The sequence below is a fragment of the Panthera pardus genome, unplaced genomic scaffold, assembly GCF_024362965.1.
Source record: "Panthera pardus isolate Hobbes unplaced genomic scaffold, ASM2436296v1 HiC_scaffold_12, whole genome shotgun sequence".
Classification (NCBI taxonomy): domain Eukaryota; kingdom Metazoa; phylum Chordata; class Mammalia; order Carnivora; family Felidae; genus Panthera; species Panthera pardus.
Genome location: NW_026526677.1, coordinates 21,422,596 through 21,442,960, shown reverse-complemented (window position 1 = coordinate 21,442,960; position 20,365 = coordinate 21,422,596). Strand labels below are relative to the sequence as shown.

General features: G+C 35.9%; 1 protein-coding gene across 6 annotated transcripts in view; it reads right to left on the bottom strand.

Annotated features, from left to right (window-relative positions):
- LRRC4C (leucine rich repeat containing 4C) overlaps positions 1-20,365 on the bottom strand; it is a 1,200,301-nt gene that overhangs the window by 971,149 nt on the left and 208,787 nt on the right. Inside the window, exon 1 of one of the 6 annotated variants that reach the window (XM_053899822.1) lies at positions 10,759-10,777. The exons of the other annotated variants lie outside the window; for them this stretch is intronic. The gene's annotated coding sequence lies outside the window, so the exon portion shown is untranslated. Of the gene's footprint in view, positions 1-10,758; positions 10,778-20,365 lie in introns of those variants that run through there. 6 annotated transcript variants of the gene reach the window in all.

Here is a 20,365-nt window from a genome sequence, read left to right as displayed (position 1 = left end):
TTTAGATGGGAAACAGTCCCCAAAACGTATGCGTTGAGATCTACTCTCTTTGTTCCAAAACTACTGGTGGAGAAGCTAGAAGGAGTCACTATGTTGCTGAGCCAAGTCATGGACTAGAAGTCATTAAACCTGTGGCTTTGCCCAGGTTGTACAATTACCTTCCTTTTCAAGTTCTGGGAAGTCGTTAACTTAAGCATTCTAAGCTGTTAAATGGGATTAGAGGTTATCCTAAGTACCTTAGTGTTTATGGTATTAAATGCTGTTTCTCTAAAAATTAGTAAGAATATTAGAGACCCCATTTTTTCTCCAAAGTAAAACATTATTCAAATGCCTATTTAGATACAGATTTCTGTAGCTACCCAGGATGAATAGGTGGTTCGTGGTGACCCATCATACCCTGGGTTTCAAATCTTCCAAGAGATGTTTCCCAGAATGACCAAGCCATTCTTTTTTTGTTATTTTTGTTTTTGTTTTTTTAACCAATCCATTTTTTAGAAACAGTAACACTTTCCAATAAAGCCTGTTTGTTTTTTAAGTTTCTTTCTTTATTTTTTTTAAGTGAGAGAGTGTGTGTGATCAGGGGAGGGCCAGAGATGGAGAAAGAGAGAATTCCAAGCAGGCTCTGCACTGTCAGCGCAGAGCCCAATTCAAGGCTAGAACTCAAGATCCATGAGACCATGATCTGAGATGAAATCAAGAATTGGACATTTAACTAATGGAGCCACCCAGGTGCCCTGAAGGCCTGTTTTTAAATGCAATCATGCAATATGCTGAATGTAAGAAATGTGGATAAGGAAAGATAAACTAAACTCTAAAGTTGTGGCCAAAAGGGATTACCACCAAGTCAATGGGAAGCCAGGAATATAAGGACAAGATATGATTGCAGGAACAAAGGGTATGAGGGATAGGACATAAAGGTTCAACAGCCATGGGTAGTACAAACAAATTTTGCCAACACCTGCTTCCTCACTCCAGAAGATGAACATGAAAATGGTGATGCTGTTTGATTAGACTTTTAAGAAAAGCTTTGTAGATATCACTTTTCTTTTGGCAGAGCTCAGATGAATTTGACCCCAACTCTGTTCGCTCCTTCCTTTTTTCTATATGGTCCGTGGAGAGGATCTTTCCAAAGGAAGAATGGCCCATTTTGTCAGTTATGCTCAGTGTGGACACAGGCAGTGAAAGGGAAAGTGAGCCTCTTCAGTGGCAGTAGGGATTCCTCAAATATTCCGGAATTAACTGGTTGTATTTTATTTTGGCTTTGCTATACCAATGCCCACTTTTGACCAATGAGGAAAGAGTTGTTTAAATGTGCCTCAACTTTATCATTTTCTTTTGCTTAATTTCTCATGAATTGTTTAGTTCTGAGCATAATCATCCCCCCACCTTTCAAAATCATTCTAAGGAGAAACCATTCTGATTTAACTAAGATGTAGTATTTTGTTTTTGTTTTTTTAAAGTCATTCCTTTTAAGATTATAGAACTTTAGGTTGATACAGTAATGTAATGAAATTTTTCAATTCTGTTTTCTTTCTCTTAACCATACCTATAACCTTAGATACTGAATTCTTATTTCTAGGGTACAACCACTTTTCTAGACCAAGTCTAAATTTTCCATGCACTTTCTAACATATTCTAGTTTTATCTATATGTATTTTTCTCTTTCCTTTGAAATGTGTCATAAGAATCACATGATTTATTCTACAGACATGCCCTGTGTCTGCTGACCTGTGTAGAAAAGTCCACAAGCACTATGCTAAGTGCTTGGGATATAAAAGTAAAGTAACGCATGGTCTTTCTGCCCTGGGAGAATTAAACAAATAGACAATCTTCATTTCTAAAAAAAAAAAAAGAAAAAAGAAAAGTCCACAAGACTTTGCAAAAGATGTACAGCACCTATATAATGGCAAAAATCTGAAGGGTCAAATACTTGATCGGTTAACAAGTCAGATATCCTGAACACCTGTTAGTCAAGTATAGAGTGATGATCAAAATAAAATAGAAATTGTCAATCATTAAGCATCAGATAAATAACATTCTCGAACATACTACAAAATATTCATGCTATCTATCTATGTCTTTATTACTTTATTCTTGACCTATTAGTCCTATTTTACAGATAGAGTATTGGGATAAATCTCTACTATATAGGATGTCAATTCCAATTATGCAAACAAGCTATACCTAGAATGACACATGCTATTCTGTAGATCCTAATATATATATATGTAAAATTTATATGTAAAATATATGTATGCCTTATATTTATATAATATTTTTCACTATATATACAGATAACGATTTGCTTTTTCTTTTTTTTAATTGAAGTAAAATTACTATATAACATTTAAGTTATAAAACATAATTTAATATTTGCATATGCTACACAGTGATCACCACAATAAATCTAGTTACAATTCATCAATATATATTGACCTTCACCCATTTTGCACTCCCTAAGCCCCTTCTCCTCTGATAGCCACCAATATGTTCTCTGTATCTATGGGTTTTGTTTTGTTTTTGTTTTGTTTTTGTTTGTTTTAATTTTTAGATTTCACATATAACTGAAATCATGTGGTATTTGTCTTTCTTGATCTGACTTATTTCCTTGGTATAATACCTTCAAGATCCATCCATATTGCTGCAAATGGCAAGATTTACTTTTTTACAGATAAATAATATTTGTGTGTGTGTGTGTGTGTGTGTGTGTGTGTGTGTGTGTGTGTGTGTATCATATCTTCCTTATCCAATCATCCATCTATTGGCACTAAGGCTGTTTCCATGTCTTGCTATTATAAATAATGCTGCAGTGAACACAGGGTAGGGTGCACGTATCTTTTCTCAAATTAGTGTTTTTTCTTTGGATGCTCCAAAATGGAATAGCTAGACGATATGGTAGTTCTATTGTAAATATTTTTGAGAAATGTCCATACCGTTTTCCAATAGTGGCTGCACCAATTTATATTTCCATCAACAATGTATGAGGGTTCCCCTTTTCCACATCCTGGCCAGCACCTGTTATTTCTTGTCCTTTTGATAATGGCCATTTTAACAGGTCTGAGGTGATAGACAATTATGGTTTTGACTTATATTTCCCTGATAATTAGTAATATTGAACATCTTTTCATATGCCTGTTGCCATCTGTATGTTTTCTTCAGAAAAAAATGTCTAAGACATATGAAGAGACGCTCAACATCACTCATCATCAGAGAAATACAAATCAAAACCGCATTGAGATACTACCTCACACCTGTCAGAGTGACTAAAATTAACTCAGGAAACAAGAGATGTTGGCTAGGGTGTGGAGAAAGGGAAGCCCTCTTGCACTGTAGGTGAGAATGCAAACTACCAGCTACTCTGGAAAGCAGTGTGTACGTTCCTCAAAAAATTAAAAATAAAATTACTGTATGACCCAGCAATAGCACTACTAGGATTTATCCTAAGAATACACTAATGCTGATTCACAGGGGCACATATACCCCTATATTTATAGCAGCATTATCAACAACGGCTAAATTATGGAAAGAGCTCAGAAGACCATCAGCTGATGAATGGATAAAAAAGATGCAGTAGATAGATAGATAGATAGATAGATAGATAGATAGATAGAAAAAAGAATACTATCCAGTAATGAAAAAGAATGAAATCTTGTTATTTGCAACAATGTGAATGGAACTGGAGAGTATTGTGATAAGTAAAATCAGTCAGTCAGAGAATATCATGTTTTCACTCACATGTGGAATTTAAGAAATTTAACAGAAGACCATGAAAAAAGGGAAGGAAAAACGTAGTTACAAACAGGGAGGCAAACCATAAGAGACTCTTAAATACAGAGAACAAACTGAAGACTGATGGGAGTGGGAGGGCAGGGAAAATGGGTGATAGGCATTGAGGAGGGCACTTGTTGGGATGAGCACTGGGTGTTGTATGTAAGTGATGAATCATGGGAATCTACTCCCGAAGCCAAGAGCACACTGTATACACAGTGTGTTAGTGCTAACTTGACAATAAATTATTTTTTTAAAAAAAAGAAAAGAGAGTCCCATGCTCTCCCAACTGAGCCAGACAGGTGCCACTGTTTGTTTTAATTGGTGTCAAATTAATAAATCTGAATGAAGAGGTGTGAAAATAGGTCCTGACTGCTCAAGGATAGGAAAATTGATTCAAATAGGCCTATGTTATCAGGGCACCTGGCTGGCTCAGCCAGTTAAGCGGCCGAATCTTGATTTCATCTCAGGTAATGGTCTCATGGTTCATGAGTTCGAGCCCTGCATCTGGCTCTGCACTGACAGCACTGAGTCTGCTTGGGATTCTCTCTTCCTCTCTCTGCCCCTCCCCACTTCAAACTAAATAAACATTTAAAAAAAGATTTAAAAAAAAAAGAAAATGTCTGTTTACATCCTCTGCCAATTTTTTTAAGCAGAATTTTTTCTTTAGCTATTGAGTTGTTTGGGTTCTTTATATATTTTGGGTATTAACCACATATTATACAACTTGCAAACATTTTCTCTCAGTCAGTAGGTTGCCTTTTCATTTTGTTGATGGCCTCCTTAGCTGCGTGGAGGTTTTTTAGTTTGATGTAGTCCCATTTTTTTAGTTTTGTTTTTGGAGTCAGTTCCAAATATTCAGCACAAACACCAATGTCAAGATTTTCTCCTATATTTTCTTCTAGGAGTTTTATGGTTTCAGGTCTTACATTCATGTCTTTAATCCATTTTGAGTTAACTTTTGTGTACAGCATAAGCTGATGCTCTAGTTTCATTGTTTTACATATGACTGTCCAGTTTATCCAACACCATTTGCTGAAAGGATGATCTTTATTCCTTGTATGTTTTTGGCTCCTTTGTGGTAAATTAATTCACCACATGTGTGTAGACTTATTTCTGGGCTTTCTATCCTGTTCTGTTGATCTATGCATGTCTGTGTTTATGCCAATGCCATAATCTATGGATTATTACAGCTTTATAGTATAGTTTGAAATCAGGAAACAGGACACCTCCAGTTTTGTTCTTTCTCAAGATTGTTGTGCCTATTTCAGAGTCTTTGGTAGTTCCGTACAAATGTTAGATTTTTTCCACTTCTGTAAATAAAAATTGCACTGAAATTTTGATAGGGATTGTATTGAATCTGTAGATTGCTTTTGGTAGTATGGACATTTTAACAGTATTATTTCAATCCATGGGCACAGAATATCTTCCCATTTATTTGTAACGTATTCAGTTTGTTTCCTCAATGTGTTATAGTTTTCAGTGTACAGGCCTTGCACCTCCTTGGTAAAATTTATCCCTAGGTATTTTATTCTTCTTGAAGCAATTGTAAATGGGATTATTTCTCTGCTGTTTATTAGGGTATATAAATACAACAGATTTTTCTATACATCGATTTTTGTATCCTGCACCTTTACTGAATTCATTTATTAGTTCTAGTAGATTTTTAGTGGAGTCTTTAGGGTTTTCTATATATCTAATATCATTTCTATGATTCTAATATCAAGTCATCTGCAAACAGTGACAGCTTTATTTATTCATTTCCAACTTGAATGTCTTTTATTTCTCTTCTTGCCTAATTGCTCTGGCTAGAACTTCCACTCCTATATTGCATAAAAGTGACAGGAATAAGCATCCTTGCCTTGTACCTAATCTTAAAAGAAAAGCTTTCAGCTTTTCACTGTTGAGTATGATGTTAGCAATGGGTTTCTCTTGTATGATCTTCATTATATGAAAATATGTTCCATCTATACCCACTTTGTTATGAATTTTGATCATAAATGAATGAATTTGAACAATGTTTTCTCTGCATCCTTTGAGATGATCATGTAATTTTTACCCTTTACTTTGTTAATGTGGTGTTTCACGTTGATTAATTTATGGATCATGAACCATCCTTTCAATCTTGAAATAAATCCTACTTGATCACGTTGTATCCTTTTATTTTATTCTTGCATTTGCTTTGCTAATATTTTGTTGAAAACTTTGCATCTGTGTTCATCAGGAATATTGGTCTGTAATTTTCTTTTTGTGGTGTCCTTGTCTGGTTTTGCTATCGGAGTAATGCCAGCCTCTTAAAATGAGTTTGGAATTGCTCCCCTCTCTCCAAATTTTTGGAAGAGTTTGAAAAAGATATTAATTCTTTTTTGAATGTTTGGTAGAATGCACCAGTGAAGCCATCTGGTCCTGGACTTTGGTTTGTTGAGAGGCTTTTCAATTACCAATTCAATGTGCTTAACAGTAATCAGTCTATTAAGAGTTTTTTTATTTCATGTTTCAGTCTTGGAAGACTGTATGTTTCTAGAAATTTATCCATTTATTCTGTATTGTCCAATTTTTTTGGTCTATAAATTGTTTTCTTATGATACTTTATATTTTTGTGGTATCAGTTGTAACTTCTCTTTTATATATGATTGATGTAATCCTTCTTTTCCTAGGTGAGTTTAGCTAAAGGTGTGCCAATTCTGTTTGTCTTTTCAAAGAAGCAGCTCTTATACCTTCATTTATCTTTTCTACTTTTTTTTTAGTCTCTATTTCATTTATGTCTGTTCTGATCTTTATTATTTTCTTCTATGAATTTTAGGCTTTGTTCTTTTTCGAGCTCATATGGATATCAAGTTGGATTGTTTGATATTTTTCTTATTTCTGAGGCGGTCCTTTGTTGCTATAAACTTCCCTCTTAGACCTGCTTTTGCTGTATCCCATAGATTTTGGATTTCCATTAGTCACACCATGCTTTGTGTGCGTGCGTGCGTGTATGTGTGTGTTTTCTCCTTTGATTTATTCATTGATCTATTGGGTGTTTAGTAGCATGTTGTTTAATCTCCACCTATTTGTTATTTTTCCAGTTTTCTTCCTCTGATTTCTAGTTTCATAACACTGAGGTCAAAGAAGATGCTTGATATTATTTCAATCTTCTTAAATTTATTGAGACTTATTTTGTGCTCTAACATGTAATTTGTTCTGAAGAGAATGTTTCCTGTGCACTAGAGAAAAATGTGCATTTTGCTGCTTTTCGATGGAATGTTCTGTATAAGTCTATTAAGTCAATGTAGTCTTATGTGTCAGTAAAGCCAGCGTTTCCTTACTGATTTTTTGTCAATGATCTGTTGATGTAAGTGTGGCATTAAAACCCACTACTATTATAATATTGCTGTCAATTTCTCCCTTTAGGTCTGTTAACATTTGTTTTACATATTTAGGTGTTCTTCTGTTGGTGGGTAAATATTTATGTTATATCATTTTGTTTCACTGACCCTTTTACCATTATGTAATTTCTTTGTCTTTTACTACAATCTTTATTTTAAAGTCTATCTTGTCAGATACAAATATAGTTATAACATCTCTTTTCATTTCTATTTACATGGAATATCCTTTTCCATCATTTGACTTTTAGTCTATGTGTGTCCTAAGATCTGAAGTGACTATCTTGTAGGCAACACATAGATAGGTCTTATTTTTATCCATTCAGCCACATTATGTATTTTGATTGGAGCATTTAGTAAGTATTTACAGGTATGTACTTAATGTCATTTTGTTAATCGTATTTTCTTGTTTTTTTTCTTATGTATTATATGTATCAGCTTAACAATCTGTCCTTTGTAAGAACAAGATAGATCTGTTCATGTATTCAGAAAATAAAAGCCTATTCTATCAATGATTATAACCCTATGCTAGTCTCAAAAAGTGCCTATTTTCAACCAAAGTTTATGTCAAATTCCTTTGATGGTTCACTTAACTGGGTTTCATAAACATCTCTGGACCTCTTGTACAATTATCCCTTAGCTCATGATTCTTTAATATACAAGCACTTATAATACATAAGTATTATAAATCCATTCATTAAAATATAAACAAACATTCCCCTTTACAATTAGTCATTTTACTCCTTTTAAGAGTTCCCACATCCATTATATTGATGAGCTAAAAGATATAAGAATAGAAACACATTTCTGTAAAGATTTTCACTTTTTTCTTTTAGTTCAACTTAAAAGATAAAATCAGAGGTACCATCGTCATCTGTGACAGACACTCTTGCTGCCTATCAATAAATATTCTCTTCTTCCCTAGAGTTAAGTAGCCCAATTTTTACCTAGGTCTTTTGCTGCCCAAGTAAATGGCATTCCCACTTATTCCTCCTCACAGCTATGTGTGGCCTTCTGACTAAGTCTCCAGACGCACGCGATTTCTCTGAAATTGCCTTGGAAGTTAATGGGGACCTGTCTTTTAAATCCTTTTCTATAACACGCTGCCTGGAGTGGGGTATGATGGCTGGAATTTGAGCAACAATATTGGCTCACAAGGATTAGAAGCACAGCCTAGAGATGAAGGAGCAGTGAGCTGGAAAGAGATGGGTTCCGAAAGAATTTGGAGAACTGCAGTGGAATGCTTATATTTTGACTCAAAATTTTGGTGATTTACATATATAATGCTTCAAACTTGTAACAGCACTGAGTGGTAAGCATTAATATCTGTATTTTACAAAGAGGGATATAAAGTTTCAGGAATATTAAGTGATTGACAGAAGGACATAACAAAATCCAAGGTTTTGAATCACGTTTCCTAGTACAGCTCCAGATGCTTTCTATTAAATAATAGCTCCTATAAATTGGCCTATTTACCAAGCTAAAGGGGACACTATTTAATTAAGCACTCAGTTTATAGTCAGGTTATGAGGGGACAATGGATAATTCCACTAACAAGGCCAAATTGGATAATTTTAAGAGTTTAGTGGCCTTCGTTTAACATAAGCATGTTATTTTCAAGAAACTCTTTGTATTATAAGAAGAAAAAGAGGAAAAAGGAGGAAAAAAAACCCAACACTTTTAAAGGGTCAAACAATTGGTGTCCTTAACTACCTGGAAATTTGTAAACCTGGATATAAACAAATAGAAAAAGATATGATACCCTTTATCCCAAGAGTAACAGAAGTAGAGTCCATTTTATTGGTGGGGGCAGGGGCGTCTTTCTAAAAGAGACTAACAACTATGTCAGATGAAGTCAAAGAAAGTGAAACAAAGATTAGATTGAAGCCAGGTAAGAGACTGAACACAGCTACCGATGCCAAAATAACAGTGAAGGTTTTTAATGCAGTTATGAAGACAGAGGGCAATAATAAAGAATAAGGACAGCAATTTTATCAAGGGCAAGATAACAGCAGCAGAAAAGGTCTTATCCTGTTTGAATTATAAACTTTTTAAAAGTTTGTATTTACATTCCAATTAGTTAACATACAGTATAAAATTAGTTACAGGTATATGATATAGTGAGTCAACATTTCCATACAATATCCAGCGCTCATCTTACTGATTTGGATTTGATTATTTTCAGTTAAAATTAATAGATAATTGCCTTAAATTCTTTATTTTTGCTTTCCTGGGTTGTACCAGTTCTATTTCTTACCATAGTGGCCTGCCAAACTTTCACTGAAAATAGAAGATGATGTGATATCAGAATTCCATCAATAATACTTAACATCTATTAAAGACCTATGGCATGCCATGAAGTTTGCTTACATTATCTTTTTCAGTTCTCATGGTCCTTATTAGAGTCAGACTCTGGTTAAAGGAACATACTTTAGCTCCAACTACCTGGTTTAAAACAAAGTCCACACCTCCTACTAGTTCTAAGCTCTTCTAAAGAGGTAAGGTAAGGTAAGGTAAGGTAAGGTAAGGTAAGGTAAGGTAAGGTAAGGTAAGCTCTTCTATCTTACCTATGCTTCAGTTTCTTGATCTACAAAACCAGGATAAAATAATACCCACCTATCTGAGTTGTTGATAATTAAGTTAGCTAATAAAAAGGATTTAGAATGGTGCTGGACTCTAGTCTTATATGTGTTTGCTGTTGTTGTTCTTGTTATCCTTTCCCCCATTGTACTGAGAAGAAAACCAACACTCAGAGACTTTACCCAATTAATAAGTGGCAGAGGTAGTATTAAACTCTAGGGCTGCAAACACTCAAGTGAGTCATCAATCACTCCATGATACCCTTTCATGTTCCATTCTAGTATAGTGATGATGTTCAATATGCAGAAGCAACTTTTCAGAATGTTCATTCCTCAAAACTTATACCTGAAAATGTCCTTCAATGCAAGCTTGGACATTTGCCTACCCTGACGGGTGAATGGAAGCTGACCTACCTCACCCTCTCATTATAGCCTTCTTTACAACAGGGGTACAAGGCACAAATGGCCTCCAGTATGCTAACTACATTATCAAAGGTTATATGATGTGGATCTGAGTTGTTAGTGGCTTCATGACAACCACAAAATGAATACAATTAGTTTTTCATCTTTGGAAAGAAAGCTCTTAGTTTGAAAGGACTAGAGACCCCTGTTTTTTCTTTGCTTCAATCTCTTCCTTCTTCCCAAAACAATCCCTCCCAAGCTGTCCACAACCCTCTTAGTCCAAGTCAAAACAGTGTTTTCAAAAGACACCATCAAGGTGGTTTCAAACTTAGAGTCATTTGAAGCAAAATTTAATAAACTTTTTCCCTTTCCTTCTGCTGTTCGCTGTCTACTTAAGAACAAACACAAAGTCAACTTCAATGCTCTTTGTATTTCAAGCCCAATAAAAAGACATTAAAATTCCAATAAGCAATAATGTCCTTTTACTGCATTTTAGTACTGAAAAAGTAAGTGGTTCTAAGACCGCTGTGGCTGTTAGTACCTAAATGACCGAATTATCTTAATTGTCTCAGAAGTGGTACTAAAGTTTGAGAAAGAGAGAGTGCATATATGAGAAGGAGGGAAAGTGCCATCATTATACTCACTTTTTTAGAAGGGAACATTTGTTTGCATTCCAGTCAACAGCAAGCCACTTCCTACTAAATCAAAACCCAAAGAGGTGCTGGTGGTGAAATTATACGGCATGTCCTACCCTTGGCTGAGTTGTAGTAAATTTAACTCCATTGTGCAGAAAGCTGCTGTGCAGAATTATGAGTCCATTTGATTCCAATTTAATCAACTTGAAGTTCCAAGCTGGCCCATTTTGAGGCTGAGGGACACTGCATCACAATGCATGACACATATTTTTTTCTTTGTTTGGCAGAAAGCTTTGGCAGGATTCTTGTTGCCTAACTCAGTGTCAAAAGATGTCTGGGAGTCCTGGGGAGGTGTGGAGCTAGGATGTACTTCTATCAACCTGAATACACTGCACTGAGAAGAACCACTTACCTGAAGGCAAAGGGAAAGAAGGTGGTGGCAGAAATAATAGTGTCTCGAACTGGATTTTCATCAAGTGTTTCCTAAACTAGATTTATTTCCAATAACAAATTATCCTTCTTTTTCATACCAATATCTTAACTAATCAAAATCTCTCTTGCCTCACCTTTCCCAACAATATCCATAGCATCTGTTTTTCCTCCTTACTGAAAATCCCTGGAAAGAATCATCTATCCATTTTGCATGTCCCCTTTCTTCTTTAGGACCCACCTCTAACAGGCATTTGCCCTCTGATTATATACAAATAATTCTTAACAAATCATCACTAAATTATATCTAATGATCATCTCTTAGTCCTCAGCTTCCTTGGCCTATTAGAAACACTAGAGAGAACTAATTTTTCTCTTTTTTAGGTGTTCACTTGGCTTCCAGGATGGTCCTTCCTATTGATTATCATCCAAACACAAATGGTTCTCAATAGTTGGGTGTGCCTCTAGCCAACACCATTGTCCCAATCTGTACCTGCTGAAGTATTTCAGGAGTCACCCATACCAACTTGCAGGATTGTTTTCATCCAATAACACAGGTTTAAGTTCCACCCACATGCCAAAGACCAAATTTGCATCTCTAGTCTCAAGATATCCCCTGAAATCCAGACTTTATATTCAGTAACTACAAATGAAAATCTAATAACTATTTTACAATTAAAGCTTCTCCAAACACACACGTAGTACCTACTTGTTTTCAACCCAAGGTGCCATCTTGTCTTCTCTACCTCATCGACTGGCAATTCTATCCTATCATGACCAAAAACTATGTTTTAGCCTTTATTTCCCTTTCTTACATTCCACTTCCAATCCATCAGCAAATACTATTGTTTTACATTCAAATATATTCTGAAACTGCCCATTAGTGGCTACTGCCAGTGCTATCTGCCTGGTCTAAGGCACTAACTTCTCCTGCTTGGGTTCTTACAAGAGACTTCCAACCATTCTCCCTATTTTCACGTAGGTTTTATTCCGCATACAAATATCAGAGTAATTCTTTGAACACGGAAATCAAATCAAATCTTCCCTCTATTCGCAGCCCATCTATGCCTTCCTATCTTTATTCAGAGTGAAAACCTAATAACTCATCATGACTTACAGCACCATACTATGTCTTTCACTGACTCTGCTTCTACTACCTCGTGAGTGCCCATATTAGATCCATACCAAGTCCCTAACTATTCCCTACAACCCTAGCATGTTCTCTTCTCAGGGTCTTTGCATTTCCTACTCCCACTGCATGGAATGTTCTGTACTCAGAACACTCCTTCTCATGTGTCTTCTAGGGCTCTGATCAAATGTTTCTGTATCAGAAAAGATTCCCATGATTCATGTATAATAGCATCGTAGGCCAGTCACTGCTAATCCCTTTGCCCTGTTTTATTTTTCTTTATAACATATTTTTCATTTATTTGTCACTAGTTCTCTTTCCTCATTAAATTTGAACATAACGTGGACTCTCTTTTGTTTACTTCCATATCTTGAGTGAATAGAATAGTTCCTGGCACATAAAAGATTTTTTAATAAGTGCCAGAATTACTTGAAGAGTCACTTCACAACAATGAGTAGAATCAAAAAAATGGATTGTCCTCACCTGATTTAGAATACTTAAAAAGCAATTAAGGATGACAAAGTTTGAGAACTCTTGACTTTCAAATATATAAAATTTGTAAGGCAATCTCAGCAGAGAGAACAGGGTCACACCAATCACACCTTGTGACACTTTGTAAAGGTCAAGCATATTTGAAATAAAATTTTCATTGACATAATATAAAGTGAGCCCTGGTATAATAATTAGGAAATATTGATTTGGGAAATCCGATGGCTCAGGCTTTCTGAGATACAGAGACAGAGAGCCAAGAATCACACAGGCTTATGATGACTTGGCATCTTTTTATCTTCTTTCAATCCATCTTTAGCTTGCATGAATCCATAGGGCACATGCTCAGTACATCTGGCTGAGTGTTTTGGCCCTGATAATGTTTCCCCATAACTATTAACATAAAACCACCTCAAATTAATATCTCTGCTAAATTAAACTTGACGTGGTTCAAAATGCAAGCCAATCTGTTTTCAATTCCACAATCACTCATCACTGTCATTTTATTAATTCCTGAGACAGAAGAAGCTTCAAATGTATTAACTTTGTTAAACAAAATCTGATTTTATGACTCAAATGTCAGTCCTCACAGTTCAGCAAATTCTTTTAAATATTCTACAGCATTTCCTACATTACTTCCATGGACAGTTATAGAGAACTTTCTTTGATTTTTTTTTTTTTAACAGGATAGAGTTGAAAAAAATGTACCAATTTTTTTTTCCGCTACAGTAGCTATTAGTCTTTATCTTCACCTTAGACTTGACAAAAAAACAAAAACAAAAACAAAAAAACCTCAAGATCAAGTTAGCATACATTTCACAAAAGCATTTTGGTTACCCTTTGAACAGCAACTTGACATATCACCACCTTTGAATTCAAAATGTCTTAAGAGAATATTTCAGCTCTACCATTAAGAAAACAGTTTCATTTCATGAGATGCAACAAATAAGGACACAAACAGAATATGTCACAACATGAACTCTCCTCTAAACCTCATCACCAACATCTAATTCTTTTTTGTACAGCTCAGTGCCTGCACCTACCACCTGAGACCCTGATTATCCTACATTCTTTCTCCCACAACTTACCATGCTTTGTCTTCCTATTTGTCATCTCCTCATATGTCCTTGTATAAACAGTGTATGTGCATTAACAGTGAAATATCTGTCCTGTTTCCCCGCTTATCACTTATTTCTCCTTTTGCATTATTCCAACTCATTTAGCACTCACAGCCTAATACAAGTATTTTTGGAAACTATATCCTCAATAATATATAGCCAAATGTGCATGATCACATTTTGTAGGGCACAATTAAGGACTGTGAAACAGCCTGGATTAATTTAGAGCTAACCTACCAGAATTGACTAAACAAAAATGAACATTAATTACCATACCCTGTCTCCTTACTACAGCTGAGCTTAATTTTCATGGCCTTAATATTACCAAAATAACACAAAAATGAACACACTCTTGTGGCCTTACCATATGATGATAAAGGCTGAGCATTTGAACATTGTAATTGTGTGCTGTTACCTGTTTAGCTAACATTTGTCTCAAGTAGAAAAAGATAATACAGGCATTATATTTAAAGAATATCTTGTGATAATGATGAGCATCATATACCAATACAGAAAAATAATTAGAATAAATGAAAATAAAGATGTAGACATGCTTTGAGTGTATGCATGCCATATGCTTATGGAAAAAGACTGAACAGGGAAATGAAGAAATAAAAAGTGTTTCTTGTAGGGTTGGAAGATATCAAAGAAAAAACATGCACTGAGCGAAGAAACAGGGAGGGAAGACCTTATTTAAGACCGCTGCAACAGAGGAGAGAAACTACTGTAATGGGCCAGAGAGATTGAACTCAACTCCACTGACACAAAAGGCAGGAGAGTTTTTAAGCACTTGGGTGAGCTAGTAGAGGAAATTCGTGGAAAGGTTGGAAGGTTTTGTTTTACAATTTGAAAGATTAAAATACTGTGTAAATTAACATTCCTGGTACATTTCAGCTCCTTCACTGCCAAACCCAACAGTAGCGGTTTCTTAATTTCTCTGCTTTCTCTTTTTTTAATGTTTATTAATTTTTGAGGGAGAGTGGGGGAGGAGCAGAGAGAAAAAGAGAGAGATTCTCAAGCAGTATCTGCACTGTCAGTGCATAGCCCTACGTTGGGCTTCAACCCAGAATGGTGAAATCATGACCCGAGCTGAAATCAAGAGTGGGATGCTTTAAGAGACTCTTAAAAACTGAGAACAAACTGAGGGTTGATGGGGGGTGGGAGGGAGGAGAGGCTGAGTGATGGGTATTGAGGAGGGCACCTTTTGGGATGAGCACTGGGTGTTGTATGGAAACCAATTTGACAATAAATTTCATATATCAAAAAAAAAAAAAAAAGAGTGGGATGCTTAACCAGCTGAGCCACCCAGGAGTCCCTCTGCTCTATCTTTGTTCATGATAACCAAAGCATAAAGATAACTGCCTCATCAAACTTTAAACTTCACATTATCCTTATTATCATCCTATCTCTATTAATAGGGAAGTTTATGATTAGGCCATGTGTTGGCAATTTGGCACTAACTAAAGATAGGCTCCTGCCCTTCCACAGACACTGGGAGACAGGTGCATCATCTTTGTTGGTGATTATATACCAAAGGGATGGCCCCCAGATCCTCGGAAAGATATTTCTGGGCGATAAAACTGGCAAGACTCTGGGAGAAGATTTATATCCCAAAGGGGCAGAGAAGAAAATTATAATTTCAACTTTTCTAAAGTAAATGCTCTATGAAGAAGAAGTCAGGGGCCTATGGTCAGAAAGAAACCTTCTTAAAATTTAGTCAAGCTAAGGGGAACATTAAGGCCTTCAAGGTCAAGGATTATGGGTGATATTTTCTACTGCCTTTATTTTTGGTAACAATATATTATCTTTATTTTTATTTATTTTTTTTTATTTTAATGTTTATTTATTTTTGAGAGAGACAAAGACAGAGAGAGAGAGAGCATGAGGAGGGAAGGTCCAGAGAGAGAAGGAGACACAGAATCCAAAGCAGGCTCCAGGCTCTGAGATGTAAGCACAAAGTCCCATGTGGGGCTTGAACTCATGAGCGGTGAGATCATGACCTGAGTCAAAGTCAGATGCCTAACCAACTGAGCCACCCAGGCGCCCCACGTTATATTATTTTTAAAATTATTTTTAATGTTTATTTAGTTTTGAGAGAGAGACACAGCACAAGTGAGGCAGGGACAGAGAGAGAGGGAGACACAGAATCCAAGGCAGCCTCCAGGCTCTGAGCTGACAGCACAAAGCCCAACGCAGGGCTCCAACTCACAAGCTGTGAAATCCTGACCTCAGCTGAAGTTGGATGCCCAACCGACTGAGCCACCCAGGCACCCCTATATTATGTTTATAAGATACATTTAATTGAAGTCTAAAAAGCCACAAAAATTGCCTCATCTAATAAATTCTGAATCCACCAAAATGGTCTTTTGGACAAAAGCAGTGAAGGCTATCACCTACGTGCCTATTCCTCAAAAGAATCTTGTACATTTGCTAAGAACACTAGTCCCAACTGGAGACCAGCTTTCAAAGATCCAAAGAAACAAATATGAGTATTTCCACTGCCACCATTTTTAGCTTTCTAATTCCTCAGGAAGTAAAATATCAAATTGCTGGATGGCTCTGAGATACATTGTGATCATTAAAATCAAGGCAAGGGACCACAGAAATCTCTTAGCTGGTTCCTTTCTATTTCCTTTAATTATCTGTTCTACTAAAATTTCAATTTTTATTGAGCAAACCTCTCCAAGTAGCTCCTGTCACCCTGAGTTAATTGGAAGTATTTAAACATATACGTGTGAATTTATAGAAGTTCACGTTTACCCAAATTGTGAGTCTGGCAGTGTTGTAGAGTTATCACATGTTTTCCTAGAATCATTTCTGCTAATCTGCATTTCATCTTCCATGAACAAATGTGATAATAGTATATAAGTCTTGACAAAGGAATAAACAGGGCTGAGTCTTGCCCCAGCTCCATTATGAAATACAGCACTGACCAAATGTTGTCCCTGGCCAACATCACTGGTACAAATCAATAACATGAAAAGGTTAAGCTCCAAAATTATTAATATCTCCTTCATCAAAATTTCATGATTCTGATTCTACCATCTCACAAGATGTCTGTGAAACAGAAATTTGTTCAAATTTTTGGAGAAATATACAACTCTGCACCCCAGAAGAAGCAAAAGAATAATGTTAGCAGACAGGTTTAGAACAATTATCTACCATCCCAGAAAAAACACTCAGCAGATAACCAGCCACAAAGTAAATTTAACGTTCCTAAATTCTTTCTATGTGAGATACTAGAAATGATCATGTAACCAACCTCAACTCTTATACTAACTGCTGAATTTTAACTATCATTTTAATTTGTTTCTATAAGGAAAGGACCACATAGTGTCCATGGTATCTAAAAAAAAAAAAAACAAAAAACAAAAACCCTGCAACCTCATAAAATACTCCCCAATATCCTTTTATTGCAAAAAATACTTAGTGAGAGAAGATACTATACATTTATTTATGCTTTATGGTAATATTTTATGCATTGTGATAACATTTTCATATATATGAAAAATAAATGAAATGAAATGAAATGAAATGCATTGGAAGCATGTTACTTAAGTGGTATATAATACCTCGTTTGTACATAAAAGGAAGAACCACTTTACAATAAATCCATAACTATCCCCAATTCTTCCATTTTCCAAATCTGGGAATAACTGATCTACCTACATTGGCCAGACCTGAGTTTGACTTTTTGTAAGGGGTAAAAGGTTTCACAGTTTTAAAATACTATGTAGCTCAGGTCACGTAAAAGCTTGGCAAATATAAATGCAACAGCCAAACCTGAATGAAATGGATCGTTCATCTAAAAAGAAGTAGATCCTCTGTGATTTACCCAAGAGTCAGAATTGCTCCAGTGACAAATCATAGTTCATGTGTTGTGCTCTGAGCCACCCAAGTGGATAATATTTCCCTGTAGAAATTTGTGTAAGTAACCACTCAGTGTCTACTGAGATAAAAGTAGGAACTGATAGTTGCAAGCATACATGGTAAATAGTTAACAGAATCTATAATTCATCATTTTTAATCCTCTCTTTACTGTAAGACCGTCTATTCCTAAGAAAGAATGCCTTAGAATTCTGGCGACTGGCTGTTTCAAACAGCCAGGACTGAAACCTGCCTGAGAAAACACAGACAAATCCACATGCACCATGGCATAGAACTTGCCTCAAAATGCAAGCTCTTTGGGAATGGCCAGGCCTTTTTCCCTAGAATTACGTTTAACCATTCTGGCTTTGCCCCAGCATACTGTTGGTTATCGATAAGGCTTTTATCATCCAAAGCTGACAAATAAAATGTACCAAGAAACTGAATGTATCATGCTCCTCATTCTTCAAGTGAAAAACCAAGGTTGTAGTGCATCTGAGCCTGGGAACATTTCAGAATGTTAAAACAGGTGGAGTAAAGCTACTTTGTGCTTAGTATGCACAGGAAACTGCTTATTTTCCTGAGGTTGTTGCTGAGGCGGAATTAACCCATTAGAAACTAAATATGCAAATTAGATGCAAATTAACACACCATACCATTCCCTACAAGTTCAGCAAAGCTTGGTCTTTTCTTCCCAACAGTGTTCCAATGAACAGGCTATCTGGACACCTGCCATGTGCATGGAACACAATATAGAAAGACCTTCCCTTGTTTACTGAATTAAATGCCCCTAGTTATTTGCCTTTGACCTTCAAAAAGCTTTGTGCCCTTATCAGCTAAAATAATCTGAGCTGGGTGGTACTTAAAAGTAATTTTAAAATACTGTCAACTAGTCAAAAGCTACATAATAGTGACCAGGGCTCAAAGAAATGGCTGTAGTAGCAATTTGAAACAGAATAGTCCCAGGGGGAAACTAAGAGATCTTGGTCCATTTATCCCAGACAATAAATCATGACCTAGACAAATTGAGGTATATTGAGACTTGATTACTTAATGGATAATCCATTGACCTTTTAATCTCTTGGATCCTTTTCTGTATTCATCTTTTTGTGCCAGGCAGCACATCACATAGCAGGCAAAATTGTTGTTTTAGCCAAATGTGAGATTGTAAAAGAGAGTATTAGGAGCTCAGCAGCTATTTTTTTCCCTCCCCATTGGTATTTCTTCACTCCTCCCGATAACCTTGAAAACCCACAGGTATGGTGAAAGAGAATTCTAGAACACAGACTCAACAGCCCTGTTCGAGCCCAGTGTGTTACTAATTAGGTATAGACTGGGCGATTCCAAGCAATCAGTTGACATTAGCAACCTGACTACAGGTAGTCAATATAATTTCTTTCTCTGCTTAAAGAAGCAGAGTAGCTTGATAACATCAATGATACCAAATTGAAGGCTGATTTTAGGGGAAAAAAGGAAGCAGCCCTTTGGAGTATTGGTAACAAGGAGCAGGGGAGAAACTTAAAAGTCTAATGCTCTGAACTTGATAAAATATAGCTTAAAATAAGAAATTCCAAATAGTAGGTTAGTAAAAAGTGGCTTGATTTTTAAAAAGGTTGGCTCCTGTATGTTTGTTTCTTTATCCAAACTATTTTCACCTTACATAGGAACACAATCTTATTGCCAACACTCCTGCATAGCTCAGTCATCTGGGTGAAAACATAACTAAATACTACATACAGAGTAATCAATCAATCAATCAATCTAGGAAAATGAGCAAGTCTCACCCAGCAGGCTCCCACCCTAGGGAAAGTAACACACTATTGTTTTTACTCTATCAAACTCTATCCAAATCAGTAAACCAATCAGTTACTCCATTCTACCACCAGTGTGGGTAGATTAAATACTAATTGCATTGTTTAGTCAACCATTCCAAACATCAAGTGGCATCAAGACCCACCACATTATATAAGGCCCCATCTGTTCTGTTGAATTGAATTAGAAATCCAAAAAAAAAAAAAGGAAAATGAATTCAGCAAACCCAAAGATTAATACAAATCAGAGAATGGTATTAATAACAGAATCAGAATGTACCCGTGCAAATTAATCCATAAGTAGAAATGAGGCTCATCCAATTCCTGACAATATAGAAATATTTGATTAACATTAAAAAATAACAGCTTCTCGTTTCATAATTTGGCTCTTGTTGGTAATGCTGCTATAAACACCAGGGTGCATGTGTGGGTTAGAAGCAGTGGTTTTGTTAATCTTTGGGTAAATATCTAGTAGTCTGACTGCTGGATCACAGTTTTTGACTTTTGCTTGATTTAATTTTTTGAGGAAACTCCATACTGTTCTCCAGAGTGGCTGCACCAGTTGGCATTCACACCAACTTGTAAGAGGGTTCCTCTTTCTCTGAATCCTTGCCAACACCTGTTGTTTCCAGTGTTGTTAATTTTAGGCATTCTGACAGGTGTGAAGTAGTAGTTTTAATTTATATTTCCTCATTGTAGTTCTAATTTGTATTTCCCTGATGGTGAGTGATACTGATTTTCATGTGTCAGCCGTTTGGATGACTTCTTAGGAG